Source organism: Mus musculus, chromosome 18 (genome assembly GCF_000001635.26).
Source record: "Mus musculus strain C57BL/6J chromosome 18, GRCm38.p6 C57BL/6J".
Classification (NCBI taxonomy): domain Eukaryota; kingdom Metazoa; phylum Chordata; class Mammalia; order Rodentia; family Muridae; genus Mus; species Mus musculus.
Window position 1 is genome coordinate 28,645,325 of NC_000084.6, and position 24,873 is coordinate 28,670,197.

Here is a 24,873-nt window from a genome sequence, read left to right on the forward strand (position 1 = left end):
AGATGGAGAGTTGGCTCAGTGGTTAAGAGCACTGACTACTTCCAGAGGTCATGAGTGCAAATCCCAGGAACCACATGGTGCCTTATAAACATCCTTAATGAGACCTAATGCCCTCTTCTGGGGTGTCTGAAGACAGCTACAGTGTACTTGCATATAATAAATAAATAAATCTTTTTTAAAAAATTAAAAAAAGAAATATACCATAGAAGTGAGAGGTATGCACAGAAAATCATTGGTGCTAGAGCTACTAAAATGAAATATCTATCAAGGAGGGCATCCCATGTTCTTTTCAAATTTTATTATTGTGGTAAGATAGTTAAAATATTCACAAATTAAGTTTACTATTCTAACCATTGTAAGTGTTCAGAATGGCAGTGTCAAATACATTCAATCTGTTGTGAAACTAATGTTAAAAACCATCTCGACATCCCCTTTCATCCTGTGGAATGATGGTACTACATGCAATAAACAAATAGCCCTATTATTCTTTCAGAGCACAGGAAATTAGCATACAGCATTCTGTGGCTTAAGACTGACTATTTAAAGTGAAACTGGGATCCTACCTCTCCAACTGGCATTTCAATAAGAGTTCAGCACTGCTAAGTGAGGAGACATTGTTAGTATTGATGATATACCTATACTCTAAGCATTTTAATGCCAGTTAAGCTGTTGGAGGCTGGTCTGGTCTTATTCTTTGATTGACAGCTGTCAATTACTTACACCTGGCTGCGAGCAGAAAGATGTCAATTGAGCCGACCAGATACTTGTGGTGACTATACAGACTGTTGCTATGGCAACCTGCACCTCATGAAAAGTACACTTCAGGTGCTAACTGTACTCCAGTCTTGGCTGATTATCACAACTTCTGCTTCTGGAGGCCTTGGCCAGTCATGCTTGCTCCGGATGAATTGCCCAGGTTTGAAACACTTTCCTATGGGCAACATATGCTTTGATGAATTTTCTGACCCCACTCAAAGTGCAGCTAATTTCACTCAGCTTAGAAGAGACCTTCTCTTCTAAGACCTTTAAAGGAATCCTTGCAAATGGAAAAGGTTCTTCTTTAGATAGTTTGATGGTTTCTATTGAGAATGGCTTTAAAAGCTCATGTTGACTCTTTACTTGGTAAACAGTTTGGAAAGGATAAAAAAGATTAGGAGGTGTGGCCTAGTCAGAAGAGATGTAGAATTCTTGTGGGAGGAGGTGGGCCACTTGGCAGGAGCTTTGGGATTTCAAAAGCCTACTGAAAGTCTATTCTCCCCCACTGCCACCTGCTGCCTACTGATCAGGATATAAAACTCAGTTATTACTGCAGAGCCATACCTGTCTGCTTCTATTTTGTACTGTGATGGTTATGGACTAACCCTCTAAAACTATAAATAAATCACCAAATACGTGCATTATTTTATAAGAGTTCCCTTGGCTATGATGTCTCTTTATAACAATAGAACAATGATTAAGACAGGTAGCTATGGTGATTAATATTGATTGTCAACATAGCAGGATCTAGACTAACTTAGGAGACAAACTTCTGGTATGGTATGTGAGAGAGTCTCTATATTTTAATCTATATTGGAAGATTTACCCTATACACAAGCAACGCTAAACTGTTACTCAGGTGTAGATTTAATAAAAAGAGAAAGGCGAGAAACAGAATCTCATCTGTTTTCTCTAAGCAGATGTAACAAGACTAGGTAGCACACATCCTTACCATGGCAGACCGTATCTTCAAATTGTGAGTATAAATAAATCCTTCCTTAAATTCCTTTCATCATTCATTTTTTCTTCATTTTTACCACAATGAGGAAGTATTTAGTACAGTGTAATAGGCTAAATTCACCAAAAAGTTCTAAGTCTGATCTGCACCTTTATATGAGTATAATGTACATAATTAAACATTTACTTTTCTCATAATGTGAGATGTTCTTTTGAGTTGTAGGAAGAATTGAAAAATTAGAAAACAAAAAGGAAAATATATAACATCAAAATTTTGATATAAAATGTATAAATAGACATCATACTATTGCTTCACTGAAAGGTGCATTTATACTTTCGCAATTACAATACTCCCTCTTCTTTTTATTTTTATTTCACTAGCTAAGGGCTTCTGATTCTGCTCATTTATAAAGACCTAACTATGATATCATTGTATGCTTAAGATTTTTTTGTCACCTATTTCACATTGGTTGGCATAGTTTTCATTGCTCTGGTTATATTAACTTTTGCTTGTTTGTCTTTCTCATGTTCCTTGAGTGATGATATTGTTAGTTTGAACTTCAAAATCCTTATGGATATGTTTAGCTTGCAAAAATGAGGTCATAGTTACAATTCTTTTCTCAGCCTTGCTATCTCTGTTTCACACAACTCCAAATGCTTTAGAAAGATCTTCTTTGAACACTTTCTAATTATTGGAATTTCTTCTTGGTCTGTTTGTTGTTGAATATTATTCTATTTTTTTCACTAATTTGTGAAGTTTACCTGAGTTGATTTCTTACCAGATTCCTTTTTGATTAGGCACATTCTATCTTAAGATTCATCATAAATCCCTAAAGACTTACCAGGAGTCTCTATATGATCAGCATGGGAAAATGGCTCCTGTGAATTTGGGAAGGCATAGGATGTTTTGTTGGTAACTATATTCCTTCTAAGTCTGTTAGATTTTGCAAAGTAAATACTTTTTATTTACCTTTCCTTTACTTATATTCTGACTACATTGTTTTAGGGATTATCAACAGGAGTTATCAAAGTTTCCAATTCAATTGCATAATTATGTTCTCTTCAGTTCTGTAAGCTTCTCGTTGACATATTTGGGTGGTTCTTTTATATGTTTATGGTTATATATAATCATGTTGCCTTTTTGCTGTGTTAGAGAGACATTATATCACTGAGAAAATGCTTATCAGAAACATGTTAGGCTGTTAAAGAGTGTGTAAAATGCTATCACTACAGTAACAAGGCTTTCATTAATATGTATTGTTATTGTGGTAGTTTGAATGAGAAAGACTTGCACTGGCTCATATATTTGAATGTTGGTGGAACTGTTTAGGAAGAATTAGGAGGTGTGGCCTTGTTAAGGAGATTTGTCACTGGGGTTGGACTTGAAGATTTCAAAAGCCTATGTCAGGTTCAGTCTCTCTCTTTCTCTTTCTAACACTTGCTAGTGGATAAGATTTAAGCTCCCATATATGACATCAGTGTCATGCTCCCTAGGATAATGGTCATGACTACCCCTCGGAATCTGTAAGCACCCAGTTAGATGCTTTCTTCTGTATGTTGCTTTGATCATGGTTTGTCTTTACAAAAATAGAAAAGGTACTAAGACAGTCATTGTTATTAGTTTATGTATTTTAGGATTGAAATTACTCTACTTTTGATATCTAATTTTCTATTTTTATTTCTATATTTATAAAATATATTTTGCTAATTAATTTTTATCTATGTCTTTAGAATAAAGTACCTTAGAGACTTTGTAAAATTGGCTCATGTTTTTTTTTTCATATCTACCTAATTGAAGAGTTTTATCCATGTATATTTAATATCAACCTTGATAAAGAAAAGCAAAATTGGATGGCCTTATTTATACTTTTTATATATTTCATAGCATTTGTGTTCATTATTTCCTGAATTATCTGCTATTGTATGTTGACATTTTCATTATGTTTGCATTTTTCTCATATATCCTTTAATGTATCTTAAAAACATATTTTCCTACGGAGACTACTAGGTTTAAATTTAAGATCATATAACTTTAGCATTAAGATATGGATTCTGAAAGCTCATTTAAAAATATATAACAAATTTTACTTGTTTTCATTTTCTTACTTTCATTAACTTTACTTTTTAATTCAATGAAACTATCTATATCCTATACTTCCAGAATAAACTGAATTTACTTCATATACAATAGTCTCTTCAATGTAGAAAACATGTAGTTAATAAACAAATGCTAGCACTAGCATTTATAATTTCCCATAAAGCCCTAAATGAAAGGGTGTACAAGACTAGGTTGAACAGCAAAAAAGCAATGACACACTAAAGATGCAATCACCTGAACAAATACAATCAACTACTATTTCACAAACTAATTGATACAATTCTTTGGGTTGGAGAAACTTTGTTAGAATGGGGGCAAAAACCAGACCTCTACTCTAACAGTCTAGGAATTTAACATTATCTCTTACTTTTTTTTTCAGCAAATCCAGGTTCCCCCATCGTCAACTAATACAAATGAAAAGTATATACCCAAATTTGCAAATGTAAAAAGAGTATGGCAAAATTACCTCAGGCAAACAATCACTGAATTAATCAAATGGAACATATTTGGAGTTGACTGGAAGGGAATCAAACCAGTTCACCAGTGATTTACAGGTGATAGATTTTATATATCCTTATAGAAAAATCTAAAAGGTAGTTTACCAAGAAGTATCTAATATTCATTTACAATACACATAAATATCGACACACACATACAGACACCCACCCACCCATATATACATATCCTGAACAATGTAACTGAAGAGTTTCTTAGTCAGCACTAACACATTATGGGGTAAATGGTTTCCTCGTCAGCAGCTCTTGCCTGCTCTGCTGATAGGAACAGAGACATATCTACTCAGAGGTAACAACTTATACCCAAGTCACAACTAGTTATGCTTTTCAAGAAACAAAGAAAGGGCATGTGTTGCTCTCTGCTGCATAAAACGCATTTACACATCAAAGGAAATGGCCACATGAATGGTTCAATTATTGTTAGAGGCTTAAAATTCCATTATCAAAAATATATTCATAAATAAAATATTCTCATAATCAAGAGCATTCTTCTTGTGTGCTGTTTTCTTAGAATAAGTAAAACTGACCTTGAAAACAGAAAAACAAAATGCAACTTGCAACCATATATTTAATCTGACAATCCAAAAACATTTTGGAAATCCTAAACATTACAACATGGGATGTCAAGAGCATAATTATCTCACAATGATACAACAATCATGCACTAAACAAATTAGTTCATAGATAGCATAGATGGAACACATAGTAAATATCATTTCAAATGTGTTGCTATGTAAACACTGAAGGGGATAAAACCTAGGGTCAATGTGGACTTTTTCTTTTCTAAGGCATTGTTTTCTTACTGAATGCCAAAGGCTCAGAGAAACTAATAATTTCATGCTTTTGTTTGGTTATTTACTTATTTGACAAAAAATGGTTTGATAAATATCTTTGATATTTTTCAATAAAAATAAAAACAATGTCATTGTTAAAGTGGGTCATCTAAAAGCAACATATTCTTCTTTAATTTGAGTTTCTTCTTAATTTGATTTTAAATAACATTCCTTTGTAAATATTTTCTTGTTCAAATCTTCGAAAAAAATTAAGGCACAAATATTTTATACACTTTTATAGATTATACATGCAAATTATTTGTAACATATGTATCAAAGAGATATGCCTTCTAAGGAACACGTATCAGGTAGTTATGACAAGTTTTAATTATACGTATTTGGTGATAGAATATGTTGTGGCATTAATACTTGGTTATTTTAATAAAACATGACTTATTTTGGCTTATGATTTCAATAATTCAAACTAAAATAAATTAATAAATAAAATAAATTACTTGTATTTTTGTAGACAAGATACTGGGTAAGAATTTTGAAATTTAAACTGATGGGAGCAAATGGATTAAAGAATTGAGGGACAAGTTGTCTCTAGCACATGTTTTTGTTTTTTAGTGTATTTTTCTAGTTAAAAATATCATCTTTCCACTAGCCTAATCTCAACTAAGTTCTAGATAATTCTAGGAGAAAAACTATGTTTATAACTGAGAGCATTCGAGGATGTGAACATTGTCTTCAATTCCAGAATTTTTGACCCTTGTGGAGATGCAGAGATTCTCCTGTCAGCCTGGTACCACAAGGAAGGTAAGTTGTGCCAGCAGGGAATGCTACAGAATCACAATAGTGCAGACATTCAGAGGTGTCTGGCTGAGGGATGTGTCTGCAGTAATTTTTTGAAAGATGTTTTGTTTGTCTAGGTTGCACAATGCAAGCAGTACACGAGAATAACTTTTATGATTAAATTACTCCAATTTGCTTTTATTTACAGTTGTATACTTCCTGAGGATAACATTTGAGCTGAACGTATTTTGACAGCTCAACAATGCAATTCCTGTGTTCAGTGTGAGATTACATATGGCTGTGTAGATCTATTACTTGCTTTGTATGCCTTCTCCCACATCTGGTTATCCACTTTTCCCATCCAGAGGATAATTAGTATCTTGCTGAACTTTTCTTCTTAGAATGAAGCAACCTAAAGGTAGTCCTGTACATAGGAAGAGAACCTCGACAGCTTTGTTTATTTGAATTAAAGTGAAATAATATTTTAAGGTGAAGCAATGCGTGCTTTTAAAAATCACTTGAATTATGTCCTAGTAGATGGTAAGAAAAATATAGGAGCAAGAACTTTTCAGTATTTAAGTGGCTTATGTTTAAGTACTGTTTTTTCAACATCTTTCAAGTCCGTAGGAAATTTTGTAAGGAAAAAAAAATGTCATAAGCCCTCAAACTGTCCCTAACACACCTGCCAAAACATGAATGACTGTTGGGAGATTTTATGTTTATTTTCCAACCATCTAAGTTCTCTTGTTTTGAGATAGGTGGAAAACCATATTCACTTTCCATCCGAAGTGTCTGTCATGACAGCTACTTGCTGTTGACTTGCTGTATAGACTTCCAGATAGAGCAAACATACCTTTTTCTTTATAAGCTTAGTAAGCACATTGTAAGAGCAGCCAAACTGCTCTGACGTAAGCACACCCTGGATCAGACCAGAATTTGGAAACAATCAAGAGCTCCTTTATTTGAACATCTTCCCTTTAGTCTCGTGAAATTATAAAGGTTCCATCCATAGGCATATTCCTCAGATAAGATATTAGTGTTCTCTGCTAAAATGTGAATTTATTACTAGATTTCTGTACATTGCTGCTAATTGAACAGCCAAAGAAGAGGACAGAAGAGCCTGGAAAAGGGGGTAGGGCACAGTAGTTTTCAGATGACTGATCAGCAAAAAGTAAATCATTTTGCTGTGGTCTACATTGAGTTTCTGGTGAAATGTGGAGAGGAGAGGACTCTGTAAGCCCACTACTCAAACATACGTATCAACTGAAATATGATGTGTGTCTTCTGAGCAACACGAAAGATTCATGTCCAGAGGGTTTGCTTGACTTATGACCCTGATAATTTACATTTATTTGGATTCTCCTAGAGTTTCAAGTTGACTAAACTTCAGTAAAGATATCTCTGATTGGGAGCAAATCATTGGTCCTCAGAGGGATACAAAACAACAATAACAACAAACAAACAAACAAACAAAACCCATGGGAACAAAAGGATCCTGCATGAAAATAACCAGCAGTGATCTGAGTGAGAATACAAAGATCTGATTGCCAGGAGAAGGGTGTGGCTGCTACCTCTAGTTCTTCATCCCCTGAGAATAACCAAAAGTAACCTGAATACCATACATCAGCCACTCTTACTGAGGAAGGATCTTTCTGATCTTTCTGTTTTATAAGGAGGGAAACTGGTAGACGTATCAGAAATTCACTGAGAGAGAGTACTCAGTTGAAAAGCCCACTGTTTCAATCAGACATACACATCTCAACCTGCCTCACCTTGTAATTAGTAAACAATGCCTGAATCGCACATCAGGCCTCTCAACCCTATTCCTTTCAAGTCTTCAGTGCATACAATGTATGTCTTGCAGTTAATTGGTAACTTCGTATTTAGATCTTAAAACATCCTAGAAATTAACAATGCAGTACTGAAACACACATGAATTACTTTTCTTGCTACAGAACAGTTATTAATGGGGGCAAGTTTTAATTCCAGGCAAGAAGAAAACTCCTCATTATAAGACACAGTGAATCTTTGGGTCTTGTTTGAATATGTTCTTAGTAAAGACCCTTTATTGTCACTACATAAATCAACATAATTGAAGGAGAACATTGGAATGCCAGAACCATTGCTGCCACTTGAAGACTGTGACTCATGCTAGTGATGTCAGAAGGAAGCTGTTTGTCTTATGATCCTGTAAAGATATAAATAACGATGCCATCATAGTAAATCTGTACCATTCTATAATTATTTCCAGGATACACCAGCTATATAGGCAATGAGACTGAACAGTATTTCATAATATATAAAAATGTTTTTTTAATTATCTATTCATCAGCTGGAGAACTTTAAAGTTGTTTCCATTCCCTAGTTGTCATGATTAGGGAGGCAGCAAACATGGCTGAACAAGTACCGTGGATGTTGAGACTTTGGGACACAGAATAAGGAATAGTGTAGTTGGGTTGTGTGTTAGATTTATGTTTAGCTTAATGATAAATTTTCATACTGATTTCCACAGGGATTTGATCAGTTTGTAATCCAACCAAACGTGAATGACGGTTCATTTTTCACCTTAATCCAGTACAAAGTTTTTGGTTGGTTTTTTTCTTTGTTTTGTTCTGGATTTTTCTTTTTTCTTTCTTTTTTTTGTAATTATTTTATAACTTTGCTATTATGACAAGGGAAAGAAGAAAAAGCAGAGATCTCAGAGTGGTTTCGTTTTGGATTTTCCTAATTTCTAGGGATGATGAACACATTTGAGATCTGGTTATTTCTAAGACTTCATTGGAAATCTGCAGATCCCAAACTTATCTTTTGAACAAGTCCTCTTTGTGCTTCTTCTTGTTGTTGACACCTTGGTTTGTTAGTTTGGGTTATTTTTGATATTTAAAATATTTTATATATTAATCCTTTATTCTGTCAAATGTGTAGCTAGCAAAGATTCTATCTCATTCTCTGGGATTCCTTCTTCTTTGATTAGTTGTGTCTTCAACCGTACAGAAGTTTTCCAGTTTTAAGAGGTTCTACTTGCTGGTCTCCATTACTAGAAAAGTAGTGTTTTACTTAAGTATTGTCCTTTAGGATACTTTTTTTTTCTAGAAGTTTCAGTGTTTTATATTTTAGGTTTAGGTTTTTGGTTAATTTAGAGTTAATTTTTGTGAAAGGTAATAGCTACAGGTCAAATTTCATTCTTCTACATGCAGACATCCAGTTTTCTCAGTATCATTTGTTGAAGATGCTATGTTTTTACAATTATACTTGAAAAGACCAAGAATCTTAGTATCACCTCTTACCAAAGAAAGTCTTGCAACAGATAAAGACTATTACAGAAAACCACAACTGATAAAAATGCAGAGAACCTATAGGGTTGCAGACCCTTTAGCTCCTTGGGAACTTTCTCTAGCTCCTTCATTAGGGGCCCTGTGTTCCATCCAATAGATGACTGTGAGCATCCACTTCTGTATTTGCCAGGCACTGGCATAGCCTCACAAGAGAGAGAGAGCTATGTCAGGGTCCTGTCACCAAACTCTTTCTGGCATATGCAATAGTGTCTGGGTTTGGTGGTTGTATATGGGATGGGTCCTTAGGTGGGACAGTCTCCGGATGGTCTTCCTTCCGTCTCAGGTCCAAACTTTGTCTCTGTATCTCCTTCCATGGGTATTTTGTTCCCCATTGTAGGAAGGAGCAAAGTATCGGCCATCACTTGGAGGATAGGCCTTTGGTCTTGCAAAAATCATATGCCCAGTACAGGGGAATGCCAGGGCCAGGAAGTGGGAGTAGGTGGGTTGGGGAGCATGGCAGGTGGAGGATATAGGGGGCTTTGGGGATAGCATTTGAAATGTAAATGAAGAAAATATCTAATAAAAAATAAAAAAAAATGCAGAGAACCAGTGACCATTTGACGCCCAGCTTCACTTGATACATCTCCAAATCAATGCCTACAACCAAGGCTTCGGGATCATAGTGAAAGAGGGATAGCACAATTCTAAGAACTGTAATAACAGGACATTTGATATAGAAGACATCTCAGGGCCTTTATGCCTAGAAAAAGAACTACAGGGATCTAAAACATGCTGAGAGAAGGTAAAATAACCTTCAACAAAGTAAGTGCAATTCATTGCATTGAGATACATACATACAAGCAATATTATGCAGGCTATATATATAAGCATATTATATATAAATATATAATTATATATAAATACATATAAATCTATATACAATTGTAGATATGTATTATATGCATGCAATTATTTATTATGAATATATACTATAACATAATATATGTTTTATTAAGAAATAGAGGCCTTCAGAGAGAGAGCAAAGGAGTGCATGGGAATAGTTAGAAGGGGTAAGGGAAAGGAACTGAAAGGCTTATCTGAAAGGCACATAAATTTTATTCATATGTTTTCAATTTCCAACTATTTCATGTTTCAATATTATAAATGCATGTGAGGGGAAAAAAAGAAGAAAATGTAAGTCAATGTCTGACAGAGACACAAGCTTATCCAGAGCTATCTAGTAAAATACAACATCTAGTAATATCTTCTACATCTAGCACAAAGAGATTCTTATTTTTTTTTCTTATAAAGCACATTTAATTGGGAGTAGTGTAGAGATTCAAAGGTTCAGTCAAATATCATCAAGGCTGAAAAAAATGGCAGTGTCCAAGCAGACATGGTGCTGGAGGAGACATCTTCTACATCTTGATCAGAAGGTAGCCAGAATACTCTTCTGCCCTGGGTGGAGCTTAAGCATACGATAACAAAGTCCACCCCCACAGTGACACACATTTTCAAATGCCACATCTTCTCCAGAAAGCCCACACTTCCCAATACTGCCATTTGCCATGGGACAAGTATATTTAAACCACCACATCACACAAAGATATTCTTACATAATTGTGTTATTTATGTAATGTTTAAAAGACACATGCAAGAATACCAAAAAGCTAACAGTAGACTAGTAGGCAAATAAAACATATAAACATATGAAGTTATCACTAGAGGATAGTGCAACACGGGCACATGTATATATGTAAATGTAAATGTGGGAGCACGCTAATATCCCCTAATACTGGTATCCCAAGTATCTGTCCACAAGAATTCTAGTCATAGTTGGAAAAATAAAATACTCTGAAATAAAATATATTTTAACAAATTTTATCATGTTTTGTAAAACACTGCCCCATATTTTTCTACTCAGATTGACTGATAATATGTGTGAGATCATACAATCAAATGTTCCCAGATCTCGAAAGAAGCAATCTGTTGAGAAACTTTGAAAATGCCATGCATTTAAATGATAGGATTTTTTCCAACTCAACTCATGTGTAGTATGTCTATCTACTTCACATCTCATGAAACCTACTTAACCTGGTGGACTGGTGCCAGCATATGGTCATTTTCCAACACTGTGAATAGAATATAGCATAGTGTTTGTACTCAATAAATTTTAAGCCATAATATTCAATGATAATGGTAAAGCCATAAAAATAACAGAATGCAGAGATACCAATGAGTATGACTGTTTATAGGTTCCTGGAAGTTGGAGCAAGTTGGATGAGAAGCCAGAAAAGCTAGTGTTCAGCTTGACATATCTTAAAGAATAGTTTGTGATGTAGAACCAAAGTCCTGCACACCTGCCTATAAGCCTGCAATGCAGGTTTGTCATTCCAGGATGAACACAGGTTAACTATCGTAAAGAGAGCCAAAAGAATCAGATTTTCCCTAATCCAGACTATTTATATCTTTATTTTCATAAGAGTGTTTTGAAAGGTTTGAAAATATCAGAAAAGTCCCTTGTAAACCTGAGTCAGTGTAAATCCTGTCCTTCCCTAGGGATCTAATACTTAACATGTTACTCAAATGTCTTAGGGTTTCATGTCTGTGAAGAGATACCATGAGCCCACCACGATTACTAAAGACAACATTTAATTGGAGATGGCTTACAGTTTCAGAGGTTCAGCCCATCATCGTCATGGCAGGAAGCAGGGCAGCTTGTAGTCAGATGTGGAGCTGGAGGACCTGGAGGACCTGGACGACCTGGAGGACCTTCAGGAGCCTAGAGTTCTAGTTATTGATCTTATAGTCAATCAGGCGTGGACTGTGTCACACTGGATAGACTAGAACATATACATGAGACCTCAAAGCCCCTCCTCTACATGAATTCACTTCCTCTAACGAGGCCACACCTCCTAATAGCTGGACTTCACATGGGCCCAGCATATTTAAACCACCTTACCATACAATTCCATTTTCATTCTTATAGTTGCTGTACTTTTGAAGGTTTTATTAGAACATTCAAATATATGAAACTGTTTTTGCACATTGCATAGAATGCTGCAGTTTTCATTCTATATATTCTTGTGAAATATTTAAACTTTGGGGCCATTGTCTTGATTTCTTTTCAAATGTATCTACAGAGTGACTATGCAAAGCATAGACTATCATATGCAGAGCAGAATGATCTGTAGCACTTTCTACTTTCAGGAGACATAAGTGTGGTATATGGGACTCTTGACAAGCTAATGTTTATTTCTCCTTTTATTTAACTTTTTTCCCCACTAGGATGAACACAGTATGTAGGCACAGATTTGCTTTTTCTTTTTTCTTCAGAATATAACCTTAGCACTTGAAGGAGCATGTGGGGCATATGAAAGACTTGGTGAATTAGTTTGAGTGAAAGAATAGATTTCTAAAAGTGTTGCTCCCCCAAAATCACACTTTAAACTTTATGAGTGACCTCCTTGGCCCTTCAACCTGCTGATAGGAGAACAGTCAGAACAATAGCGCAATTTTCCTTGGACTTACCAAAAAATGCAATAAACTGATTCTCTTTCCCAGCCTTTGACCTTGACCCAATTACATTTTGACACAAAATTGTGACAGATGGCCGTGTTCCTTTCCCATCCTTCATTATACTTTGTGATTCAAGATATTGATTTTCAGCTTGTTTAACCTCATCCAGCACAATGGACCAGGGCAGGAAAATAACATCATAGGATTGACCAAATGGGGGTTTTCAGTAAATACCTGTTGTCTTAAATGAGATAATCTGTTTGCATACCTGCCATCCTAGGAAGGAACTTGTGGGTATAATGCACACAGTGAACTAATTTAATGACAATTGCTATTTCCAGTAATTCCTCTGTTTCTACTTACACATAGGAATAAGATTATGTACTTCCAATGAGTTTTCAATTATATAGCAGAAGAGATAGGCATATGTAGAAAAATTAAAACTGTTCAGACTTCCCACTGGCACTTCTTTGTGGGTTTTGCTAAAATTCTTAGTGTAACTGGGCAATTCAACAAATGAAGTACACGGCTAAACAAAATTCAGAGTCAATTGTATATTACAGTAGTTCTACTCCTTAAAGGGCAGATTTGCATTTTCTAACAAGCATTTATTAATTTTTTAACAATATAAAATGTCTATTTATGTGTGTTTATGCATACAGCCATGAATGTATGACTAGCTGTGTGTGAATATTTATGTGAACATTCACATTTATGTTCATAAGTATATGTGTTCTTTTAAGTGTGTTCTTTAGTGCATACATGTGTGTGACCATGTACACACTTACATGTGCATGCATTTTGTGCATTCATATATCCATATGTCCATGGGGACATTTATGTGTGGAATGCTTATGTTCATGTGTGTTTCTGTGTGTGTGAGTAAAGTATATGTGTGCCCATATGTGCATGTGTGTGTGTGTGTGTGTGTGTGTGTGTGTGTGTCCATGGATGTATGTGTGCCTGTAACTGTGGATTCAACTGAAGTCTTTCCATTCCATAGTTGTTTGGGTTGAAATGGCTTGCAGAATCTCTTGAGATAGATATAAGAGTACACACAGGTGTACCCCTGATTGGCTGATCTGTGTTGAATGTCTCTGAACATAATAGATATGTTCTTCCTCTACTCTCAAAGATTTACTGCCAACATCTTCAATGGTGAGCTTCAGTTCAGTCAACATCATTCTGCCAGCTTCTGATTTTGAAGCATTAAGTTCATGTACCATAAACTCAATCGATGTTCATTTACCAATTTTGGAAAACCACCACCACCACCAACAACGAAATTAACATAGGAATTCAAGGTCTGATGTGTAAGAAACAACAGAAAAAGCAGAGAGGCCCATGCACAGAACAGGTGACAATTAGAAAACTCAAAATCAGAATGCTATCCAGCCTAATAGCAAGTTGTTCAGACTATCAACTATCGTCTTCTACATGACAGAAAAAGGACAAGAACCACAGTCCATTTTAAATATTTTTTTTTCTTATAAAATACCTGGGAAGGAGAAAACATCTGGGTTTGCAAGAGACCTGTGCCTTCTGGCTCTGCAAACGCATCATCTGTCATTCTCACTAAGGCCCACAAGCAGGAGCTTCACATTTTTAAATTGTGATTATGATGATCTCATAGTTTTTTTAGTTTCCCTCATTCACTACTGAGAGAGGATTTGGGAAGGAAGTGGACATTCCATGGTTAATCAGAAAAGAGGAAAAACCTTTTGGGGGGATTTTATCGCTTTCTAATTAAGCATGGTGGGAGGGAGAGTTCCTCCAGCAAGGCAGCGGGCTCAGAACCCTGACAAGGTCAATTATCTCTTGATAAGCCCTGCACCAGCAAGGATTAATAATATGACGAATATTAATTGAATGTGAGTTCATTGAGTTTTATTTCTTATTTTAAAGTTCTCTTGGTAGGTGTGCACACTGTGGTGCATAGAGAATGATGGATGGAAATGACGGAGTCACTAATAAGCCCTTAGACCTCTCTGGCCTCCTGGGCACATGAGGATGCAGGTTTGATTGGCTTTCTTGATTTCAAGCCATCTCAGCCCTGCTAGAGACTGGCAGGAAACTAAATCGAGCTAGTTTAATAGTGTGAGTTCTACAAATAGAGTAACTTCAGAACTATGAGTTTCACATTTCTAAAACAAAACTGGAATAAATCTAATAGCATGAGGTCATTTAAGGCAAATTAGAAGTGGATGATTTAGACAGAGAAAGATGGTATATCATCTGCCTCTGTTGACCTGAATCGCCACAGAAAGGCTGCCTAGTACATGCACAGGAAAAAATCATACACTTCTTTTCCTTTTATTTTGTATACTTTTTGAAACAAACTTAGGAAAGTATATTTATGAATAAGACTCATCCTTTCTGAGTTACTGGAGATATAAGCTAAGCTCTCAATGAGAACTGAGAATTGTTTTACAGGTTTGTGATTGAGGACACTATCATTTCCTTATAAGGTCTTTCTTATACAATAGATATTGTTTTTAATATAGAAATCCATGGTCTTTATTCACTGTCCCTGTGAATTTATACCTCTCCTTTGCAGAGATGGAAAGAAATGTAGAAAGTTACAGAATTATAAAACATACACAATATCAATAAGGTAATTACTTGTTTTTGAAGCATTGAGTACATATTGTGATACAATGTTTCATTTTGTTGACCATTTATATTTAAAGGCTACTTTATGTAAATTACAGCTACTCATTAAAAATAACAAGAAAGGTAGCTACAGGTGTAACAGGAGTCCGAGAAGGCAACTAAGAGATCTGAGTGTAGTTTCTAATCTCAAGAAATATAGGAACTGGATATTTCTCTACAGTGTCAACATCTAACTTAATTCATCTTCAAATTTTCCCCATTCATCCAGGTAAGTATTCTAACCAATCAGTATTTGTGCTGTAGTAAAATTTAGAGAAAACCATGGATATTGGACCTAGAGAGGTGTTTGGTTTTTTTTGTTTTTTTTTTTTTTATTATTCACATGGTCCTGGTACTTCACCAAGAATGTCCACTTCAAGGCTCACATGTCCCATGTACCCAAAGATAGCCACGAGTGTGACACAAAGTCATGATAATTTTCTTTAAAAGGTATGACATCTCTCCTCCTCTTCTTCAGTTTAAACAACTATATGCTGTTTATGCAGCTCTCAAAAATAAAATCCATAGCAAATATTTCCCATTTCAACGTCAAAGCTTGGATATACCAGTCTTCAAGGGCCCTGCGAATCTAGAAAACCACTTTTCCTAGAGTATAAGGTGCACAATTTCATATTCACCCCCCCCACACACACACACACCAAGGTGGACAATATTGGGAAAGGTGGGAAAAGAAATAAGCTTTATAGCAAAATGGGAAATAGAGAAAACACCTTAGTGATGGCTGGTAGCCATGGATTTGCTGTGTCACGAGGCTGAGAGTCACTGAAGTGAATGCATGTGTTTATAGGTAACAGGCCAAGTAGATGACACACAGTAAGATCCTAGCAAACACAGAAGTGGATGCTCACAGTCAGCTAATGGATGGATCACAGGGCTCCCAATGGAGGAGCTAGAGAAAGTACCCAAGGAGCTAAAGGGATCTGCAACCCTATAGGTGGAACAACATTATGAACTAACCAGTACCCCGGAGCTCTTGACTCTAGCTGCATATGTATCAAAAGATGGCCTAGTCGGCCATCACTGGAAAGAGAGGCCCATTGGACACGCAAACTTTATATGCCCTAGTACAGGGGAACGCCAGGGTCAAAAAGGGGGAGTGGGTAGGGGAGTGGGGGTGGGTGGGTATGGGGGACTTTTGGTATAGCATTGGAAATGTAAATGAGCTAAATACCTAATAAAAATGGAAAAGGAAAAAAAAGATATTACTCAGTGATGAACTGGAATAGAAAACTGTCTAGGGAGCTATTAAATTTGTAGCCTCCAAAAAAAAAAAAAAAAAAAAAAGTTCCATGCTGGATTGTTTGCTTTGGAAGTAGGGCAGGGAGTGGTAAAGCATGGTTCTGACTTACACCAACATTCTTCTTTTAACTCTAATTCCTATGTGGGTCTGTCCTAGTAGTGACTAACCTCACGTAAGAAAAGAAACTCTCTCAACATATAATTGGAAGGGCTCCTGTGTCATAGTCTATGCAGCCTCCCAATAACTGTGTGGGATGGAAAGGACTGAAGAGCTCAGCTCTTCCCAGGAAGTGAAAGAATTACAGGAGCAGCCCAGCTGCCCAGAATTCCATATCAGTCTGGGACTCTTAGCCACTCTCACTGTTTCTGAGAACAGCAGTGTTCTCATCAACCAACGACCTCATCAACATTTTGATTTTCTGGAGTGTAATAGACTCACTAAGATGCATGATGGATGTAGTTTGAACTAATCATCAAACACCCTTTTAATTTAGTGAAGACAATAGCAAAAGGTACAGAGTCAGGAAAAATCAGTCCAGGGAAGAATTCTCAAGAGTCAGTAGAGAGGAAAGCCACCAGATACTTACACTGAGTAGCACAAGGGAGAAATTAATATGATTTATCTCTCAATATGATAGAGGGAGAAGAATAGACCAGTTTGGACATGAGAGCAGAGGTATCATGCATGTGGGAACTATGGCTTGCACCATTCTATAGTTGTAAATTGTTCTGAAATTTCTAATTTATTAATAAATCACTTGAACCCTCCTGAAATCCCAGGTGATTCCCTAGTCTGTAATAGTGCAATAATGTGAGAAAAGAAATAATCATGGGACTCATTAGGAAAGTGTGGGGCCCTGATTTTTTTTTCTAGATAGAACTCAGTTCACAATCAGTTAAGTTTAGCATACCCCTCCACTCTCATAATCTTCAGAAGTGTCTGTCCTCACCACATGAATTATGCCATCACATTGTGTCTCACATCTGTGAGCGCCGAGGCACAGGAGAGAACAAGTGTCTATCCATTTCCTCACTACCTGTATCCTCATTGTCCATGCAGTCCAAATGGAAGCATGCGGATGTGAGACGATTCTCAAACTAAAATGCCACCAAGTCAGTTGTTATCTTTTAGACTATCCATATTCCTTTTCTTTGGTGAAACATCTCTGAATTTCATGGGAGGCAATATCGGACTGGTTCTTTGTAACTCTGTATATTAAAATAAAATAAAATAAAATAAAATAAAATAAAATAGAAACTGCAGTTTTCTTTAATGTCACCATCTGAATTATAAGCACGAATTTGGCACGTTGCTCATTTTGTTCACTCTAATTACAATTGCCTTGTCACAGAGATGCCAGACTGACAAAGAACAAATCAGGTAGAGAATCCCCAGGGGCCGCTTAGTGGCAGGAAGGCTGTCTCCAGCAGAATCACTGTGACAATTTCTTCTCTCCCTCTTCAAAGTTGAGAGTCCCTCTAGACAAATTCACATTTGATTATTTTCACTAGGCTCTCTGTCTTCAACTGCTTGATTAGCATCTCACTCACCTAAGAAATTACACTAAGGTTTGTGACCATTAAAAGGAAACCAAAGGATGTGCATGGGTGCCTGCTCATGCCTGCTCACCCAAGAGAAACCATTTTCTTAACCCTTTCAACCAAGGCTGTGCTACAGTAACTACTGTGTGGGGCAGTGCTTGCCTGCCTGTGTCTGTTCATGCTGTTAGCTGGTAATGTCACAAATTCCTCACAAATATGAAATCAGAAGTTTGGAAAATATCAGCAAATGTGTGGTAGTGGGCTCCTAAGAACCTGATTTTCCTTCCTTCAACTTTATTACATCTGTGCTTAGAGATAAGACCAGTGTGTCTACTGCTACTAAAATGTTTACTATTAATCTTAATTCTCTCTGGTAAAACACATTTTTGTTTTTGTAGAATAATGCAATTAGCTTGAGAAGAGCATAATTAGAACATATGCCAAATACAGTTTCTCTATTAAATAAAAATATTTTTAAAACTTACTAGGATATTTACTTTTAGGTCTATTTGCAAGTGTAGTTCTGAATCATTAGTGTCCCAGGACCAGAACAGAAACAAATAGACAAATATCCAGACTTTGGAACCTACTATGTCCCTGAAGACTTCTTGGCCACCCTCCTGGTAGGAAAAATGATTTCTATCTCATGCCTGCATTAAAAGTAGAGACTTGGTATAAAAATCTGCAATTCATAGTTCTGCCTTTCAATAATCATCCTGGTTGATAGAAACTTACGATAATGACATCTGCATCATACTATCCCATTGGCTCAGCTCAAGTAGATAATGAATTCCCACATGATTGTGTCTCCTGTATAGTTTCCAAATAAGAACTTTTTGTTAACATTTTTTTCCTTGCTATGCAGAAGTCCTTACATAAACAAATATCTGGTGACAAGGGTGGACTTATTGGAGAAATGTATTCAAGTTGCTTTTTTCATGGAAGCAAGTTTTGTTTGTCAACACAGGGACCATCTTTCTCTAAAATTCTTATTCCAGGAGAGCATAATTAGCCTTTTCAAGGAGATTGGCCATGGATGACGAGCTTTCCCATGGGGCAGCAGATTTCTCGCTGTTGGCTCCAGCTCTGGAGAGGTGAAGTGATTCGGCACTGTTTCTGTCCAGTGCACTGTTGATGGCCCAGCTCCGCCACTCATGGCCACCTGAGCTGCTCAAGCTGAAAGAATACACCTTTCCTTAGGACTAGAAGGTCAACCAACAAGAACAGAATTATATCAGGCAGTACAAAGATTAAATACCATAGCTTTGTTCCGTCATACCAAAAAATAGGTTCATATTCTCCTTCATGCTTCAAGGAGATCAGTAAATTGAGTTATCAGCTACTCCTGTGCCTGCTTCCTTAGTGTTCCAGAGACTGTGAAGGCCTAAGTAAGTCCCTTTTATGACATCCATATCACACATTAGACTAGCACTAAACAGCACTCCTCCCCAATACCCAGGTCTTACATTCTTTCCACGTCTTCATTTGTGATGCTCTCTGAGACTTGCAGGAGGGTTTCTAGAAATGTCTCATCCTCTATGAACATTTTGTGACTCATTCAAAGGTCTGTTGCTAACCCATCTACTTGAACTGTCCTAGGTAGAAGGAGGTCCACTCATTCCTAACAGCATGGCATCTTCATGGTGTTAACCAGCAAATCAATAGTATGTGAAATAATAAATGATTGACTGGAGTTACATGCTGGGAGTGACATCAAATGTAGACGGCATTTAGAAACACCCTAGTAAAAATAATACACTTTCAATAAGAGTGTGGAAAAGCTTCGGTTGACTGCTGGTTGGGGATGAGTCAACAGAGAGTCATTCCTCGGCAGGATCAGATGTCCTCTCCAGTGTAACCAGGGAAGGAGTTGGCTTTGTTCTCAGTGTTTCTCTCTACTTGCCCTCTTTGTCCTGACAATGTATCACAGGACGAATGATCTTCTTCTCATCCCCTCCCTGCAATAACATCACCTTCCTTTTGCTCATGTAATGCCATTTGAGCCTTGAAATTGGATCCTTCTTCTAAATATTAACCAGCAAGACCAGTGCTCACTTACCTTCAATGTTAATCTTCTCTATTATTTTCCTCTTATCGCTTGCTCAAATATTCTATCCTTCAAGCAGAGCGTATTTTGTTTCCCTTTGACTGACAAAACCCATCCTGCCAGATCCAAACAAAATAGTCTTTATATTGTTAGATGTGGAAAGATGAATCCTTTCCCTGTGTGGCTTAATCCATTTCATGTGTGTGTGTGTGTGTGCCTGTGTGTGCATGCACGTGTGCATGTGCGTGTGTTCATAATTGTGGGAAGAACATGATCTCGAAAACAAGTAGAGATCAGAGAGCAGCTTACCTTTCACCATGTGGGTTCTAGAGACTAAAATTCCATCACTAGCCTTGAGGGAATGTGACTTTAACTGGTGAGTTATGCTCCAGACCCTGATACAAGTTACATTGTTAGTCATCCCTAATATTTTAAGGACTATGTGTTAGAAATGCTGTACTTTGAAAGTATAGATGTTTTAAGGATAAAAACTAAAATAAATGATTTATCTCATAGTCAAGCATGGCATTTGTATTAGTCTGTTTTCTTCTGCTCTCTTAAAACATCATAAACCAAAGGAACTTTAAAAAGGATGGGTTTATGTTACCTTATGTTTCCAGAAAGTTGAACAAATATTGCATGGAGAGTGCTAGAACAATAAGTATATTTTAGAATGAAGAGCAGGAATGCAGAGTACATATATAATAACAATTAATGAAAGAAGCAGTCATGACTTTGAAAAAGAGTAAAGAGGAATATTTGGGAGAGATTCCATGAAGGAGAGGGAAAGGAAAATTATGTAACTACATTTAAATCTCAAAAATTAAAAGAAATAATTTAAAAAACCGAGTTAATTATCATACTGAACATGAACAAAATGGTTTCCATGCTGAAAATTGTTACTGAAGTTGAGTCAGAAGGACTAGCATCCACGATTCTGACTTAGGCTCCTAGCGTAGGGTAATAGACTCAGTAGGATGCAGACCTTTTATAGAATAGATGGGGTGTGTCCCAACACACAGAGAAGTTTCATAACATAAACTTTAATTCAGACTAAAAAAACCAACATTTTCTGTCAGAATGAGCCCTGATAGTAGCCAGAAGTCTAGAAATATGTTACAATAACGTACAGAGTCCAGTTGAACTAGATCAAATGATTAACGGCATTCCATCTGCTTCCTAAACAGTCCCACCTTCCACTGATTCCTCTGAAATTTTGCCATTTTAGTCAAGTTGAGATTTATTAGCAGCCACTTACTGTGATTTACTTTCTGAATGATTTGCATGCCTCTTTCCTGGGCTATTTGCATGCCTCTATTAGGAATGCAGCTATTTGGGGCAGATCTGATTTATACTCATTTGACAAGTCTGCCCTTCTATTCACTTACCCCCATTTTTGATTTATGGAAGGACAGAGCTATGTTCCTGGGGCTCATTCATTTCCCTGGAAATTAACTTTTTAAAACTGAAATCTTCCCATTGAGTTAGAAATGTAACAAATTAAATCCGATGCCCTTTGCTTGGCTGCAACAAAGGTATTGGCTGGAATTGGCAATTCTCCTCAGTAAAAGTTTGAACTGGATGGAAATTGTATTGGCTGTTTTTATGCAACTGCTCACAATGTAAACAAGCTATGCCTTCTTTTTTTCCTATGAGGTATTGCCAAACTTTATTCTCTACTTTTGCCCATTTTTTTAAGGATCATTGCTCACTGGTTTGTCCTTAACAATCAAAGGGAAAATGAACTAATAAAAATATGCCACCAGTGAGTGCACTGTATGAGACAGCTGAGGTTTGAAGTTAAAGACACAATGCCTCAATGACAACTTGATCATTTATAAGAAACCATTCCCTGTATTATCTAAATTGATCCTTAAAGCATTTTTCAAGTTAATTATTCCACATATTTTAGTATCAACTATGGGAAAATTATGATCCAGAAAAGGTAAAAAAAATGGATAATTTTGAAGAAGACAATAAGACATGAGGAGTTAGAATCTCATTTTGTATCAGTTTCCCTGATCCTCAGGGCAGACATATTAAATTTTGATTCTACAAGACTGTACGAGTTACAAGATATGTTTACTTCTTGGTTGGATAATTCTACTTGCCTTTCAAATCAAAGAACCTAGCTATCATCCTATTGGCAGAGTCTTAGGAGAGGAAGAGGTAGAATCAGACTAAGAATGAGTTAGATAAAGTGGTAGGATATCTCCAGTAACCTTATTATTCCCTGTGGAGTTATTCCCACACGAAACTAGCTGGCCAAGAATTGAAGTGTCTTCCTCCATTCAAATCCCAGGAATATCTATAGCTGAGCTGTGACTATACCCAGTGCCACAGTCAGAAGACATCTGAGGAAGAGCTGCAGCAGTGCTCAACTACTTTAATAATTAAGTATGAACTGAAATAATGTCACTAACCATTTTCCTCAAGACATAAAAATATACATGGTTGGGTACAAACTTTGCTTGAGTCCCTGCAGCAGATCTGTGCATGACAATGGGATTATTATCTAATTTCTATAATGAGAATTAATAGAAATGGAAGTTATGGAAAGTATCTGGAGTCTTTAAAAACTTGATCATGTTTAGGAATTCACACTCAAATACGTATCATTTGCCAAGTTCACTTTGATAAGTATAAGCTGTTTCATACCTACAAAGTGGCCAAAACTTTCCAATGTGAATGTGGTCTATTTGAGAGTAATTTGTAATATTTAATTTGTATTATTTTTATACTTTCATGATTTTAGTGTGGAGTAAAAACGCTGACAAAATGGTGACAATAGAAATAAAAAAATCATTGTTCAGCCATCTGTCTGACTCGTTTCACCAGACACAGCTCCAGGAACATACAGGATAGATCACAACACATTCTCTTCCCGCCAGTCCCCCAGGACATGCCCAGCTGCCCTGAGATGTGCATGCCCCCATGAGTTGTATGGTCCAGCCCAGGAATGCCCTCTGGAGGCCTGATGCTTCCAGAGACAACCAAATGGTTATAGGCCAACATAAAAACATAATCAACAAAAATCAGGACAATATGACACCTTCAGAGCATAGCTATCCAGCTACAACAAGCCCTAGATAGCTTAACACAACTGAAGCACAAGAAAATGACCTTAAATCCAACCTTAAAGATGATAAAGACCTTTAAAGAAGAAATAAGTAAATCCCTTAAAGAAATAAAGGAAAAGACACTGAAATAGGTAGAGTCCTTTAAAGAGAAAATGAGCAAATTCCTTAAAGATATACAGGAAAATGCAAGTAGAAATCTGAAGAAAATTAGTAAAATTGCTCAGGACCTGAAAAGAAAAAATAGAAACAATAAAGAAAATAGAAATTTATGTAATACTTGTGACTGAAAATCTAAGGAAGAGAACAAGAAAAACATACAAGTACTACCAACTGAATATAAGACATGGAAAGGAGAGTTTCAGGCATAAATATATGAAAGAACAAATTGATTCATCAAAGAAAAAGTTAAATCTAAAAAAATTCTTGACATATTATATCCAGGAAACCTGGGATACTATGAAAAGATTTAACCTAACTGTATTAGCAATAGAAGGTTGTGAAAGACCCCCGCTCTAAGAATCAGAAAACATTTTCAACAAAACCTTAGAAGAAAATTTCTCCAAACTAATAAAAGAGATTCCAATTAACATACAAGAGGCTTACAGAACACCATTGAGATTGGACCATAAAAGAAAATCCTCCCTACACATAGTAATCAAAACATAAATCCATAGAAGAAAGAATCTTAAAAGCTGCAAGGAAAACAGGCCAGGTAACATACAAAGGCAGACCTATCAGAATTATACCTAATTTCTCAGCAGAGATTCTAAAACCTAGAAGGACCTGAACAGATTCCTTGTAATCGGTAAGAAATTAAACACGTCAACCTAGACCACTATACTCAGCAAAACTCTCAGTCAAAATAGAAAGAGAAACCAAGACATTCTAAGACAAAACCAAGCTTAATCAATATCTATTCACAATCCCAGCCATACAGAAATACTTGAAGTAAAACTGCAAACCCCAAATATCAACTACACCCAAGAAATCACAGGAAATATATAATTCCTTGCTAGCAAAAACAAAATATATGGCACCCACACAAACACCCACACATACCAACATTACCAATACAAAAACATGAGGAATTAACACTCGTGGTCATTAATATCTGTCAGCATCAATAGATTCAATTCCTCAATAAAAAAATACAGCCTAACAACATGAATTTGAAAAAAAAAGGACCCAGTCTTCTGCTATATTCAAGAAACATAACTCACCAAGAAATATAGACATTTCTTTACAGGAAAAGTCTGGAAAAATGTTTTCCAACCAAATAAAAATAAGAATCAAGCTTGAATAGCAATTATAATATCTAATAAAATATATGTTCAACCAAAATTAATCAAAAGATTTGAAGAAGCAGATAATTGGAAACTATTCTATCTGAAGACCCAGCTATACCATTCCTAGGCATATACACAAAAGATACTCTACAATATCACAATTTAAAAGTACACTTGAAAGATCTAGGGGAAAAAAAGCAAACATACCCAAGATGGGTAGATGGCAGGAAATAATCAAACTCAGGACTGAAATCAATCAATTAGAAACAAAGAGAACAATAAAAAGAATCTACAAAACCAAGAGCTGGTTCTTTGACA

The 24,873-nt window shown here is 36.2% G+C and overlaps 1 long non-coding RNA gene across 1 annotated transcript in view; it reads left to right on the forward strand.

Annotated features, from left to right (window-relative positions):
- Positions 1-24,873, forward strand: part of 4930474G06Rik (RIKEN cDNA 4930474G06 gene) — a 438,013-nt gene that overhangs the window by 85,161 nt on the left and 327,979 nt on the right. Inside the window, exon 2 of the long non-coding RNA NR_045398.1 lies at positions 5,860-5,918. This is a non-coding gene — a long non-coding RNA (RIKEN cDNA 4930474G06 gene). The remainder of the gene's footprint in view (positions 1-5,859; positions 5,919-24,873) is intronic.